The sequence below is a fragment of the Passer montanus genome, unplaced genomic scaffold, assembly GCF_014805655.1.
Source record: "Passer montanus isolate IOZ18808 unplaced genomic scaffold, ASM1480565v1 scaffold20, whole genome shotgun sequence".
NCBI classification, from domain to species: domain Eukaryota; kingdom Metazoa; phylum Chordata; class Aves; order Passeriformes; family Passeridae; genus Passer; species Passer montanus.
Window position 1 is genome coordinate 91,091 of NW_024366592.1, and position 9,772 is coordinate 100,862.

The 9,772-nt window shown below is 41.5% G+C and overlaps 1 long non-coding RNA gene across 1 annotated transcript in view; it reads right to left on the reverse strand.

Annotated features, from left to right (window-relative positions):
• The window catches only part of LOC120501643, a 33,466-nt gene extending 25,056 nt beyond the window's left edge, over positions 1 to 8,410 (reverse strand). Inside the window, exons 1-2 of the long non-coding RNA XR_005627362.1 lie at positions 8,249 to 8,410; positions 5,517 to 5,560 (exon numbers count right to left, since the gene is read on the reverse strand). This is a non-coding gene — a long non-coding RNA (uncharacterized LOC120501643). The remainder of the gene's footprint in view (positions 1 to 5,516; positions 5,561 to 8,248) is intronic.
• Positions 8,411 to 9,772: the final 1,362 nt, after the last annotated feature.

Here is a 9,772-nt window from a genome sequence, read left to right on the forward strand (position 1 = left end):
TGCTGCTTGGAAAGCTTAATTGTGAGAAAATATTATTTATGACCAACATGCACTTACTCTCTCAACTTTTATGCTGTTTGAGTCAAAAGGAATTGCTTCAAGCTGGGATCTGGAGCATCCCAATAAAAAAAGTGCTTACACATTGTGGATTTCCCATAATATTGTCCCTGACCAGGCTCTGGAACCTGAATACTCACAACATACTTGAGGAAGGTAATACGTGCCAGGCTTTATACAGCCCTAGAGAGAATCTAGACATGTACATTTAATAACATAATGAAGCTTGAAATTTACTGTAACTTTAATATTGAAGGATTGAAAAAGCAATTCAACTGCTTTAAAATAGCATAGAGCTTATGGGAACGCAATATGGATGGAAACAAACAGGCCTAAATCAACACTGGTTTGGAAGTCTAGTAAGGACTAAAAACTATGGGAGGTAATTCAGGAACAGATGCATCAAATTAATTCCAGTAATACTGGAGTGTTAAAAATGGCAACAGAAGCCAGCTTTGTTCAACAGAATGGAAAAATAATCATCCTTTCTCTCCCTTTCCGCCCCCAAGGAGTCGGATTTTCCCGGCACAGCCATTCATTGGTGGCAGCAGATGCACCAAAATGCTTGACACCAGCAAACCGAAGGCAAATAGAAAACATACATGGGGGAAACAGAGGGGGAAAAGACAAACCCACAACATAAAAAACCCCAAGAGTGCATGTAATGCAGAGAGGTGAAGCTGCAAACACAGGGTAGAGCTACGGAGCTGCTTAGGGAGGAATGAAGGGGAACCAGGTCTCAGAGCCTTCCTTCCTGCAAAATGCACCAGTTACTCACAGCCATTTCTAGTCACAACTGGAAGAGGATGGGCAAGCCACAGCTTTTTCAGGAAATGTATCACTTTTCTCAAGAATTGTCTGCGAACAGACTGTGACTTTTATTAATTTGCCTCCAGCTGGCAAGGGTACACCAAATATTTTCTGTGAATGAATCCTGGCCAATGGATTGCTCACAGACTCACAGGCTGCTCTAATTGCTTCAATATTCCTGCTCTGACCTTCAAGATGAGGAAGCTCTGATCAAGTCCCAGTTACAAGTTTCATTCCTAAAGTAATGAGAAATTTACCTTTTAGACAGAAGATAGTCATAGAAATCTTCCTCTCGTTTAAAACAAAGCAAAGCAAATCAGAAACAGATCTCTGGCACTGCCAGAAAGGCAGGGAGGAAATAGAGAAAATATTGATTAATGAGATTTATTTGTGCTGCGGATGGTGATCAAAGGGGAGTGAATGCAATGTGCAACACTCACCATTGCTTTTAAAACCAAAATTCCTTTGATGTGCAGCTCAGTATCCGGCCATTATGGGAATTAAAAGAAAAAGCCATGAGAACATTATTAATGAAGGTTTAAACCGAACAGCTTCAGGCACCAGGCTCATACTCACCAAGGTTTTTAAGTGACCAGCTGGTGAATAATTATGATAAAGAATGTTTTACAACTACTTGGTTTAGTCAACAAAGCCTCTTGATGCATACAGTAGCACCACTTCCATACAGAGCAGCCTGCATTTTTGGAGTGGACAAGCCTTTAAGTAGAGAGAAAAGGAGATCCAGAACAAAGAAAAGGATCCCTAAGAGAGAAAAGGAGCTCCAGAGCAAAGGGTCCTTACCAGTGAGTGGCTGTGGGGACTGTTCCCAGCAGCCCCAGAGAAATTCCATCACACTCAGCAAGGAAGCAGAAGTGTCCCAACACTGTGGGTGTGGGAAAGATTCACAGCTTTGCACCCTACTCCTCAAATTCCTCCTTGCACATCTCTGCTGGCCTCTCCTCTCAAGCTTTGTGTGAAGCTCTGACTGGAGGCTGGGCTCCCTTTTAAGGGTTTCTTAGCCCACCAAACACAGCTCCAGCCCTCACTGGTGTCCTCACCTAACCTGTCCCACTGCAGGCACTGCTGACAAGATGGATTTTTGAAGAATATCAAAGGTTAAGAGGAAATTTTAGAACTTCCGTATAAAAACATCTTTGTATTTCTAATGACTTATGCAAGAGGAGCATCACATGTTAAGGGAATATTATGATAAGATAAAAGTTTAATTTTAAGTTGATGGGCATTTTCCCACCTTTAAAATTAGTGGATATCACCTTAAGTCTTGCCTCCTTGACTGTTAATTAGAGATAATCCTTTGCCTACAGAAATAGAAGCTCCTTTTATGCTACATCTCTTGCAAAACATCAAACTTCATCTTACAAAGAGAGACATGTTTTGAAGAGGACCCATCCTATTTGTCTAGCAATATCACACCTTTGCCACATATAATAGCTTTAATCACAAAAAATAGGATGAAAAGAGTAAATAGTAGTAGTACATTTGTAAACCAAACCCACTTTTAAGTTTGTCTTTGGTTTTTTGGGTTTTTTTTTACAACCTCACAGCTCATTTGAGAGATTGATTTAGTCAATATTGTCACAATGGCAGTGCATTATGCTAGGACTGATGTTCATTGCAGCACTATGATTATAAATGGAAGGGGACAAGTAATGAACTAAATACAATTCATTACAACTCATTTTACTGCATAGTAAAATGCAGAGAGAGCATCCAAAAGCTACAAAATCAGTTCTTGGACTAAAAACAATAAAACCCCTATTAAGCTACCAGTTTAATCCAAAGTAATATTTGGACTACATCAAGCAGGGTGGCACAAACTGGTTTTTTGTTCAGCATTTGAATCAAAAATGCATTTTGAAAAATGCAGCCGTGATGAAACTGTAGAAAGCACTTGGAGTATCTTTAGAGATCGGATGGGGGAGAGTTGGTGGGGAGAGAAATCTGTTTTGTGTCAAATGAAACATTCCATACAGCTGAATAAGAAGCTTCTTCTTTGAGGACCAAGAAAATCAAAGCAAATTAAGAGTTGGATTTGAAGCTCTCATGGGTACTTTGCTGTCACACAGGAACAGAGGTTCTAGAGGATATTGGAGCCTGAGGTTTGTGTCTGTTTTGCTAATCTGGTGTGAATGCTCTCTTCTCACTTTCTTATCTAAGCATAGATTACTACTTAATGCTACTAAAACATGGACCTTTGCTTTTTCCAAGAATACAATTTTGTTTTGCCTAATTAATTAAACATTTAGTGTGGAAAGACAATATATCATAAATGGAATACACTTGGCTTCCTCTTGCAGGGAAGCTCTGCCATAGACTCACTGAGTGAGTACATAAAGAGGGATTTTAACATATTAAAGAGGGATGTCTCTAGCAGGATGTCCCACCACAAAATTCAGACATCCCATGAGTTAAAGCTGTACCTGTGTCCTCCCTACACTGTGTGCTTTTGTCTCTAGGTCAGTGGTAAAACTGTTGCCACCCTAGGTTTCTTTCCCTGCCAAGATTAGGAGTTAAAGCTGTACCTGAGGGGAGTCCTCCCTACACTGTGTGCTTCTGTCTCCAGGTCAGTGGTAAAACTGTTGCCACCCTAGGTTTCTTTCCCTGCCAAGATTAATTTCAAAGAGATAGAAAAGGGTGCATCATTTTCCTTCATAATTTAATTATTTCTTGTCTTTCCCTCAGAAAAGGGATCCTGACGTCAATAATCCTATTGCAAGCTCATTAGTTACTTCAGAGAAGTCAGTGCTAATTTTCCAGGGAGCCATCAGAGGCAGATCAGTGACACACAGAGGGAGTGTTTTCTCCTCACAGAGCGCTGGTTCATGCATCAGCAGCATATCCTGGATCCCCACAGCAACCAAGAGACTTTATTTCCCTTGGAAAATCCTGACCATGACCACCCTGCAGCCTGCCCCTCACACAGGGTTGAGGAACAAGACCTTGCTCCTTTACCTGTGGCTTTTACACACACGAGATCCCCCGGCAGCCTGGGCAACCAGAAAAGGCCCTAGATCATGTCACAGTTGGAAAGAGCCTGGGGAGGCAGCAGGAAATTACACACACATTAGCTGAAGCTGATTTTATAACAAAACAAGCCATTTGAACAGCTTGATTGATGATGGCCAAGCAGGCTGCAGGAAAAGGAGCTCACGTCTCGCTTGCTGGCCGGAGTTCTCACGGGGGCCATGGGCCAGGGTACACACACAGGGGAGAGCATTTCCTGAGAGACTCACAAAACATTGCCCAAGCTCCACTGGAGATTCATGCCTCAGATGTAGCAAACAGCTCGAGCAGTGGGGACAAGAGAAAGGAGATATTTCTCCATCAGCTCAAAGCACAGGAAAGGGAGTCACGCTAAGGGAGATAATCACTGGCATCAAAAAAAAGGCAGAGTAGCTGCTTGCAGTGGGGCTGCCATTTCATTAGTCTCACTGGAATGCCCTTCAAAGCAGCTGATGGCTGTTAGTGCCAGACAGAGCTGTGGAAAAGGTCAATGTGTCAGCCCTTGATTATTTTAGTTCAGGAACACTCTATTATTCGTAAAGTATCTGTGGCATATTCTTTCCTCTCACTCTCCCTCATGGACAGAAACAAATGGGAAAACCACTTCAGAGCAAGGCAGGGGTGGTAGTACAGAAAAGGCAAAAGCACAGCCTGCAAAGGGGATAGACTGGGGAGGAAAAACACACAGGCAAGAGAGGCACCAGTCTAACTGGCCTGCTTAAAATTATCAGAGGATGAGTGGTAGATTGGAATAGCTGAAGAAAGTGGGACAAACATACTTTCATATGATGGGTTAACTCCTGCTGCTCCTCACACACGTGTTTGCCACAAAACATTTCTTTCTGCCCTCCCTGGTTTTGTCCTCTGCTCCTGGTCTGAGTCTCAGGGGGTGGTGGAGACTTCCTAATCCTGGGGAATTCCCAAACGTGGTATGGAGAGGTGGAAACCTGCCTGCTATGAGCCCTCTTCAGCAGCAAATTGGCTGCTCCCATGGAGCAGGACAGATGAGCACTGGTGTGTGATCCCCAGAATCTGCTGCCACCCAGCTGGAGTGAGAACAAGGCTCAGAACCAGCTTTACACTGGTACCTCCTTGGTCCCTGCCATACAGCACTGCATATCCAGTTATGACTGTAAAAACACATTTTTAAAACACTGAATGAGCACACTCTTCCTCCAGTTCAGTTCTTTGCTGATGCTGTATGCTCCCTCCATTTCACATTGAAATCACCAATAATGGATTTTGGCTTGCTGGTGGGAACCTGACTCAGCAGGCACAGACCAATTTTTCTTCCCTCCTTCTTAGTTAATTTTATTTCAGGCCTCACTGAGTGGGATTGCTCCTTTTATTGCACAGAACCTCAGCCCAGTCTCCACTTCACTAGCCACCCTTGTCTTTCTAGTCTCAACCAATTCCCTGCCTATTAGGATATTTTTCAGCTTTTTGCTCCATTTCACCCAAACAAGCACCTGAATAATTTGACAATTTCATCGCTGGCATTCACAGAGGTCAAACTTATTCACCTATTACAAGCTGTTGTAACCTGAGAAACAGGATGACTTGACAGAACCCAACACAACCACTTCTCTTTAATACTTGCATTTTTTAATGACATCCAGACTCACCACTGCTTCATCAACAGCTTCCTTGGGCTTGGAATCAGCTCCTCCTGGAATGAAAGAAGTAACAACACGATCATTACTACTAATACCAAAAGAAGAAAATAAACTGCAGTTCCTTTGAAGCAGTGTGAAGTTTCGGGTTGCTTGTGTATTTGTACAATATAATTAGTAGCCTGTACGTCCCAAATAATGTGTTACTGTCGGGAAAAAAGACAAAAGTTACAAAAGAGCTGCACCACAGAAACAAATAAAGCAAAGGTTCACATTACTCCAGTGATCACTGCATGTTAAACAGATTTTTTCAGTTTACCAGACACATTTGGTCTGTTTTATAAATAAATCACTGAAACAATAAACAAGTGGCTTTTCTATTCCTAATAAGCTTTAAAAACCCACCCTTTCTTTCTGAAACAAAGTGATCTCTAAATGATGCTAATGGCATCCTTTTATTGATCTCCTGTGTTCACTTACCCTGCCATTTTTTTCTTCACATTTCTTATTGCAGAGAAATAATTGCCATCTTACCCAGCATGAGAATTGCTATTTTGTTTAAGTTCCTTTAAACAACAGCATCCCTTTCATAACTTCTCAATTTTCTAAAACTATTTGTCTTAACCCAGTGCCAGGCACCCTTGAAAAGTTCATTTTGCCACAAGATGTGCAAAAGAAGTTTAGGAAACATCCACAGGCATGTAGGGCTTCATTTAAAATCATCTATCAAATAGTCTCAAATATTTACTACCTGAACTGTTTAAATGTCACTGTCACTAAGCATTTTTCAACTTTTTAATTTCAAAGTTGCCTTTCATTATGAATTTTTCTTACTCTAGTATTTTCTATGGTGCTGATTTTTTTTTTCCATTTTGGATGTATAGCTTTATATTTGTACAACTTGCCAAATTATTAAATTAATTGCCAGTAATAACAATAACAAATGGCTGGCCTAAACATGAAGTGAGGACAGGAACTATTTATTTACCAATTACAAGACTGCATTTCCTGGCTGAAAAGACCAGTGCAGCAGACATTCTGCAAGGGAAGATAATTTTCACTGCCAAACCAGGGAAAAAATTATGTTGAAAAATATTTTTATTTTTCAAATAATATAAAATTAAAGAAGTTTCAAGCAGATAGAAAGTATTCTGTTTCAGAACATTTTGAGTGTGAACATTGAGTTCTTTCTCACTTCATTCAAATCCCTTTTTTTCATTCCTACCACAGAGAAAAACAGACCAAAATCTCAGATTCAGATGATTGCTAACTTATGCCAGAAATCTGATCCAAGCTTTGCAAAAGATCCCTCCATCATTCAGGGAGAATCCCAATCTTAAATTCTGACACCCTCAGTTTAGTGATATTTGCCACGAGCTGGGACAGTCTCTGTAGGGATGTGAATCTTGTTTTTTTCTGGCACCTCCATCACTTTTCTGTGCTGGGTTTGGCCCAAAGAAAGAATGTCAGCCAAAAAGCTGTGTGGGCATACGAGGTGGAGGTGGGAAAAGAGAAAATTCATCCCATGGGCAGCCCACAGGTGCTATTAAAAATACCCATCTTGGCATAAAACCTCCAGGGAAGGTGACCACTCAAGCTGTATTCACCAACTTCCACTGCTCCAGGAAAACAGCTGAATGAGCAAATTAGCCCAACATGAACACACTGAGGTGAGTTTAATTCTGTAAGTTTTGTAGTCTAATAGAGAAGACAAAACAATTTACATCTGTGTTTTCATTTGGGACAAGGCCAGTTTTATAAAGCAGAATTGAAGGCACATGGAATTCCCAGCTTTCTTTTCCCTTTCTCTCCACTCCCTCCCCCAATCATAAGAGTTTTCAGGCTCTCCTTTTGTTCTACTGCAATAAAACCCCCAAACAATTGCCAGGTCAAATGTGTTCCTTCTTTTTTTCATTAGTGGAGCAGCTGGTGCTTGCCTCTTAAAATTCCTTTACTGTCAGCTGACAAGTGCTGTCCCATTTGAAGAGTTTCTAATGTGACTTTCAGCTCCAGCCCTTTGCTCTCAATCTCACTTTAAAGGCTTGATGGGTCCACAAAAAAATGTTCTCAGACAATGTTCAGATCTGGAAACAAACATCATTAAACTCCCTCTCCTGATGGGTGAAACGAAAATATGAATTTGGGAAAGGAAAAAAACCCAACAGACAAAACCAACAAAAGAGATGCCTGCTTTTTCTCACAGAAATTCAGATGCTCATCTCTCTTTTCCAGTATAAACTCATTGTTGCTTAAAAGACCTGCAAGCAAACAAGCCCACAACATCTGTATATTTACGTGGTATTTTTCAGATGCAGCAAAAGGCTCAAATTCATGCCTACTACTCAGCAGGTAAATAACAATACCTGACAACCTTTTTATACCTCTTGGAAGACAAAACCATTGTCATCTCCTGGCCAAAAGTGACACTAGTTTAGATATTTTCCAAACAGTTTGTAGTTTGCTATAAGGACCGATTGTTCAACATAGGCCACGCTTCTTAACAGGATGTCTAAAAGGAACACAGAATAAAGGCAAAAAAAGCAACAAAACCATTATAAAACTACTTAAAAAGTTATAAATCTATTAAATTGAGACAAAAAGCCTACAAGTAACTCATGCCAGTTATTAGAGATATGGCTGAAGTAGATCATCCAAAAGAGTAAAGGACATACCGTTGACTCTAATATTATCTGTAAAGTTAGAAATGAGCCTCTGGTAAGATTACAGAGGAAATTTGAGCTTACCAGGTGCCAAGAAAGTGAGAAGCACTTTTCCTCAGTGCTCTCCTGGGAGGTGAAGCACTGTCACAACTCACACTGCAGTGAAGAGGGTCACAATGCACAGAGCATCACCATACAATGTCAGAAAGCTTCAATCCACACACAGGAACACCATTCCACTCCAGAGGGCTGCAGCATGGGCCCTCCTCATCCCCCAGACTTTAACAATATCAATAATTATATAGCTGTATAATTCCAAGTTATAATGCTTTTACAATTGTTGATAAAATAACAGCGAGATCAGTATAGAATGGAAAAAAGGCAAGTACAACCCTTTGTCTGCATAAAATGTAAATACATTTACAAGACTAGATCTAATGTGGATAATATGCAAAGACAACCATCCAGTGATAAAAACCAGGAGAAATTCCAAGACAGAGCATTGGTTAAGCTGCCAACAAAGCACAGCAAAATGGGAAACACCAGGAAAAGTTGAGCTCAAGTCACCAGGTTGGTTGAGGGATCTGTCATTTCCACAGCTGGGCTCCCTCATGCCATTTCCATTTACCAAACAATGGGGATTATTCACACACAGGAGATGGAGCCACTCCATCCAGGCACTGTGCTCTGAAGTTGGGAGTGCTTGGGTCTTTCAAATATTCTATTTTACAGTGGAATTCAATACAGGCACCCGATGTGGAGCACAGCTTGGTTTGTCCAACCTATTTCAGCTCAATATTGTTTCTGTCCTTATCTTCTTCTGATGCTGTACAGGCAAAGTGGGGGGCTTGTCCACTGCCCACTAAGAGGTTGTTGAAGATCCTTTCAAGATAAAGAAATTCAGGCATTTGTATTCCACAGTATCACCTTGTTGATATTTTTGCAAGAGGAAGACAAGAAGCTCTGCCCTTGGAATAGCTGGAGGTGTGCTCCATCTCCCAGCTTTTCCTTTGCACATTGGCAGCTCTGTCCAGGTCCCATAGTCTTTCCCTAACTTCTTTCCAAACACTAAAAGCAGTACTTGCATCAGTCTTAAAATCTTATGACTTTGCCCATGGTAAAACACTACAAGGGGCACAGTCAGTTGTCTTAACGCCTCCTCTTTTCCACAAAGCTTTCCATGTGGATAAAACACTGTTCTTCACTTGTTATTTCCCATTAAGTCCTCAGTGGCTCACCTGTACCCCAGGTGTCAAAATCAGTCTGGTCAGGACCAGGAAGCATCTCCCCACTGCTCTCAGTGCTGTGCTGGGCTCTGTCTGTGCCTCACCCTGCAGCCCAATCCCAAATCACTTCAGGGCTCTGGCTGTACCTTGCCCTACAGCCCAATCCCAAATCCCTACAGCCCAAATCACACTGAGATCACCAGAGCACAGCAACCAGGATGGAGACCAAAGGAAGCACTGAAACATCCTGACTCTTGCTCATTGGATTTCTGTCTGCAGCATACTTTAGACAGCTCAAAACCTAATTTAGGACTTTCCTCAGCTCTACCCTGTTTCAGGAGTCAGCCTGTAGGGGTACACCCCTGTCTTGCCTCCCTAAGAA